This window comes from Hydractinia symbiolongicarpus, chromosome 5 (genome assembly GCF_029227915.1).
Source record: "Hydractinia symbiolongicarpus strain clone_291-10 chromosome 5, HSymV2.1, whole genome shotgun sequence".
Taxonomy (NCBI): Eukaryota; Metazoa; Cnidaria; class Hydrozoa; order Anthoathecata; family Hydractiniidae; genus Hydractinia; species Hydractinia symbiolongicarpus.
The window spans coordinates 14,473,229-14,479,228 of record NC_079879.1 but is presented as its reverse complement, the minus strand read 5'-3'; positions in this window follow the sequence as shown (position 1 = coordinate 14,479,228).

Sequence of the window (6,000 nt, the reverse complement as noted above, 5' to 3'; positions counted from 1 at the left end):
AGGTGAAACCACGTGATTTACGTGTTAGGCCTTTATTAGACTGCCAAAGGCCATATTACAGCCTTTATAGGACAGTGCACGTAGTTAAGATTGTTGTAAAGCAACGGAGCAAATGAAAACGACTTGGGACGTTGTAGCGCATTGAGACTGGAACGACTAGTCCAAAGGTAACCTGCGCAGGCAGGTGAAACCATGTGATTTACGTGTGAGGCCTTTATTAGACTGCAAAAGGCCATATTACAGCCTTTATAGGACTCTGCACGTAGTTAGGAGTGTTGTAAGGCAACGACACTAATGAAAACGACTTGGGACGTTGTAGCGCATTGAGACTGGAAGGACTAGGCCAATGGTAAACTGCGCAGACAGGTGAAACCACGTGATTTGCGTGTGAGGCCTTTATTAGACTGCAAAAGGCGATATTACAGCCTTTATAGGACTGTGCACGTAGTTAAGAGTGTTCTAAGGCAACTTCGCCAATGAAAACATCTTGGGACGTTGTAGCGCATTGAGACTGGAACGATTAGTCCAAAGGTAACCTGCGCAGGCAGGTGAAACTACGTGATTTGCGTGTGAAGCCTTTATTAGAATGCAAAAGGCCATATTACAGCCTTTATAGGACTGTGCACGTAGTTAAGAGTGTTGTAAGGCAACGACACTAATGAAAACGACTTGGGACGTTGTAGCGCATTGAGACTGGAAGGACTAGGGCATTGGTAAGCTGCGCAGACAGGTGAAACCACGTGATTTACGTGTGAGGCCTTTATTAGACTGCAAAAGGCCATATTACAGCCTTTTTAGGACTGTGAACGTAGTTAAGAGTGTTGTAGGGCAACGGCGCTAATGAAAACGTCTTGGGACGCTGTAGCGCATTGAGACTGTAAGGAATAGTCCAATGGTAACCTGGACAGGCAAATGGAACCACGTGATTTACGTGTGAGGCCTTTATTAGACTGCAAAAGGCGATGTTACAGCCTTTATAGGACTGTGCACGTAGTTAAGAGTGTTCTAAGGCAACTTCGCCAGTGAAAACAACTTGGGACGTTGTAGCGCATTGAGACTGGAAGGACTAGGCCAATGGTAAACTGCGCAGACAGGTGAAACCACGTGATTTGCGTGTGAGGCCTTTATTAGACTGCAAAATGCCATATTACAGCCTTTATAGGACTGTGCACGTAGTTAAGAGTGTTGTAAGGCAACGACGATAATGAAAACGGCTTGGGACGTTGAAGCGCATTGAGACTGGAACGATTAGTCCAAAGGTAACCTGCGCAGGCATGTGAACTCACATGATTTACGTGTGAAGCCTATATTAGACTGCAAAGACCATATTACAGCCTTTATAGGACTGTGCACGTAGTTAAGAGTGTTGTAAGGCAACGACACTAATGAAAACGACTTGGGACGTTGTAGCGCATTGAGACTGGAAGGACTAGGGCATTGGTAAGCTGCGCAGACAGGTGAAACCACGTGATTTGCGTGTGAGGCCTTTATTAGACTGCAAAAGGCCATATTACAGCTTTTATAGGACTGTGAACGCAGTTAAGAGTGTTGTAAGTCAACGGCGATAATGAAAACGACTTGGGACGTTGAAGCGCAATGAGACTGGAAGGAATAGTCCAATGGTAACCTGCACAGGCATATGGAACCACGTGATTTACGTGTGAGGCCTTTATTAGACTGCAAAGACCATATTACAGCCTTTATAGGACTTTGCACGTAGTTAAGAGTGTTGTAAGGCAACGACACTAATGAAAACGACTTGGGACGTTGTAGCGCATTGAGACTGGAACAACTAGTCCACTGGTAACCAGCACAGGCAGATGGAACCACGTGATTTACGTGTGAGGCCTTTATTAGACTGCAAAAGGCCATATTACAGCCTTTATACGACTGTGCACGTAGTTAAGAGTGTTGTAAGGCAACGACACTAATGAAAACGACTTGGGACGTTGTAGCGCATTGAGACTGGAAGGACTAGGCCAATGGTAAACTGCGCAGACAGGTGAAACCACGTGATTTGTGTGTGAGGCCTTTATTAGACTACAAAAGGCCATATTACAGCCTTTTTAGGACTGTGAACGTAGTTAAGAGTGTTGTAGGGCAACGGCGCTAATGAAAACGACTTGGGACGCTGTAGCGCATTGAGACTGTAAGTATTAGTCCAATGGTAACCTGCACAGGCAAATGGAACCACGTGATTTACGTGTGAGGCCTTTATTAGACTGCAAAAGGCGATATTACAGCCTTTATAGGACTGTGCACGTAGTTAAAAGTGTTCTAAGGCAACTTCGCCAGTGAAAACAACTTGGGACGTTGTAGCGCATTGAGACTGGAAGGACTAGGCCAATGGTAAACTGCGCAGACAGGTGAAACCACGTGATTTGCATGTGAGGCCTTTATTAGACTGCAATAGGCCATATTACAGCATTTTTAGGACTGTGAACGTAGTTAAGAGTGTTGTAGGGCAACGGCGCCAGTGAGAACGACTTGGGACGCTGTAGCGCATTGAGACTGTAAGGAATAGTCCAATGGTAACCTGCACAGGCAAATGGAACCACGTGATTTACGTGTGAGGCCTTTATTAGACTGCCAAAGGCCATATTACAGCCTTTATAGGACAGTGCACGTAGTTAAGATTGTTGTAAAGCAACGGAGCAAATGAGAACGACTTGGGACGTTGTAGCGCATTGAGACTGGAACGACTAGTCCACTGGTAACCTGCACAGGCAGATGGAACCACGTGATTTACGTGTGAGGCCTTTATTAGACTGCAAAAGGCCATATTACAGCCTTTATAGGACTGTGCACGTAGTTAAGAGTGTTGTAAGGCAATGGCGATAATGAAAACGACTTGGGACGTTGAAGCGCATTGAGACTGGAAGGAATAGTACAATGGTAACCTGCACAGGCAAATGGAACCACGTGATTTACGTATGAGGCCTTTATTAGACTGCAAAAGGCCATATTACAGCCTTTATACGACTGTGCACGTAGTTAAGAGTGTTGTAAGGCAAAAACACGAATAAAAACGACTTAGGACGTTGTAGCGCATTGAGATTGGAAGGACTAGGCCAATGGTAAACTGCGCAGACAGGTGAAACCACGTGATTTGCGTGTGAGGCCTTTATTAGACTACAAAAGGCCATATTACAGCCTTTTTAGGACTGTGAACGTAGTTAAGAGTGTTGTAGGGCAACGGCGCTAATGAAAACGACTTGGGACGTTGTAGCGCAGTGAGACTGGAACGACTAGTCCAAAGGTAACCTGCGCAGGCAGGTGAAACCATGTGATTTACGTGTGAGGCCTTTATTAGACTGCAAAAGGCCATATTACAGCCTTTATAGGACTCTGCACGTAGTTAGGAGTGTTGTAAGGCAACGACACTAATGAAAACGACTTGGGACGCTGTAGCGCATTGAGACTGTAAGGAATAGTCCAATGGTAACCTGGACAGGCAAATGGAACCACGTGATTTACGTGTGAGGCCTTTATTAGACTGCAAAAGGCGATATTACAGCCTTTATAGGACTGTGCACGTAGTTAAGAGTGTTCTAAGGCAACTTCGCCAGTGAAAACATCTTGGGACGTTGTAGCGCATTGAGACTGGAACGATTAGTCCGAAGGTAACCTGCGCAGGCAGGTGAAACCACGTGATTTACGTGTTAGGCCTTTATTAGACTGCCAAAGGCCATATTACAGCCTTTATAGGACAGTGCACTTAGTTAAGATTGTTGTAAAGCAACGGAGCAAATGAAAACGACTTGGGACGTTGTAGCGCATTGAGACTGGAACGACTAGTCCAAAGGTAACCTGCGCAGGCAGGTGAAACCATGTGATTTACGTGTGAGGCCTTTATTAGACTGCAAAAGGCCATATTACAGCCTTTATAGGACTCTGCACGTAGTTAGGAGTGTTGTAAGGCAACGACACTAATGAAAACGACTTGGGACGTTGTAGCGCATTGAGACTGGAAGGACTAGGCCAATGGTAAACTGCGCAGACAGGTGAAACCACGTGATTTGCGTGTGAGGCCTTTATTAGACTGCAAAAGGCGATATTACAGCCTTTATAGGACTGTGCACGTAGTTAAGAGTGTTCTAAGGCAACTTCGCCAATGAAAACATCTTGGGACGTTGTAGCGCATTGAGACTGGAACGATTAGTCCAAAGGTAACCTGCGCAGGCAGGTGAAACTACGTGATTTGCGTGTGAAGCCTTTATTAGAATGCAAAAGGCCATATTACAGCCTTTATAGGACTGTGCACGTAGTTAAGAGTGTTGTAAGGCAACGACACTAATGAAAACGACTTGGGACGTTGTAGCGCATTGAGACTGGAAGGACTAGGGCATTGGTAAGCTGCGCAGACAGGTGAAACCACGTGATTTACGTGTGAGGCCTTTATTAGACTGCAAAAGGCCATATTACAGCCTTTTTAGGACTGTGAACGTAGTTAAGAGTGTTGTAGGGCAACGGCGCTAATGAAAACGTCTTGGGACGCTGTAGCGCATTGAGACTGTAAGGAATAGTCCAATGGTAACCTGGACAGGCAAATGGAACCACGTGATTTACGTGTGAGGCCTTTATTAGACTGCAAAAGGCGATGTTACAGCCTTTATAGGACTGTGCACGTAGTTAAGAGTGTTCTAAGGCAACTTCGCCAGTGAAAACAACTTGGGACGTTGTAGCGCATTGAGACTGGAAGGACTAGGCCAATGGTAAACTGCGCAGACAGGTGAAACCACGTGATTTGCGTGTGAGGCCTTTATTAGACTGCAAAATGCCATATTACAGCCTTTATAGGACTGTGCACGTAGTTAAGAGTGTTGTAAGGCAACGACGATAATGAAAACGGCTTGGGACGTTGAAGCGCATTGAGACTGGAACGATTAGTCCAAAGGTAACCTGCGCAGGCATGTGAACTCACATGATTTACGTGTGAAGCCTATATTAGACTGCAAAGACCATATTACAGCCTTTATAGGACTGTGCACGTAGTTAAGAGTGTTGTAAGGCAACGACACTAATGAAAACGACTTGGAACGTTGTAGCGCATTGAGACTGGAAGGACTAGGGCATTGGTAAGCTGCGCAGACAGGTGAAACCACGTGATTTGCGTGTGAGGCCTTTATTAGACTGCAAAAGGCCATATTACAGCTTTTATAGGACTGTGAACGCAGTTAAGAGTGTTGTAAGTCAACGGCGATAATGAAAACGACTTGGGACGTTGAAGCGCAATGAGACTGGAAGGAATAGTCCAATGGTAACCTGCACAGGCATATGGAACCACGTGATTTACGTGTGAGGCCTTTATTAGACTGCAAAGACCATATTACAGCCTTTATAGGACTGTGCACGTAGTTAAGAGTGTTGTAAGGCAACGACACTAATGAAAACGACTTGGGACGTTGTAGCGCATTGAGACTGGAACAACTAGTCCACTGGTAACCAGCACAGGCAGATGGAACCACGTGATTTACGTGTGAGGCCTTTATTAGACTGCAAAAGGCCATATTACAGCCTTTATACGACTGTGCACGTAGTTAAGAGTGTTGTAAGGCAACGACACTAATGAAAACGACTTGGGACGTTGTAGCGCATTGAGACTGGAAGGACTAGGCCAATGGTAAACTGCGCAGACAGGTGAAACCACGTGATTTGTGTGTGAGGCCTTTATTAGACTACAAAAGGCCATATTACAGCCTTTTTAGGACTGTGAACGTAGTTAAGAGTGTTGTAGGGCAACGGCGCTAATGAAAACGACTTGGGACGCTGTAGCGCATTGAGACTGTAAGTATTAGTCCAATGGTAACCTGCACAGGCAAATGGAACCACGTGATTTACGTGTGAGGCCTTTATTAGGCTGCAAAAGGCGATATTACAGCCTTTATAGGACTGTGCACGTAGTTAAAAGTGTTCTAAGGCAACTTCGCCAGTGAAAACAACTTGGGACGTTGTAGCGCATTGAGACTGGAAGGACTAGGCCAATGGTAAACTGCGCAG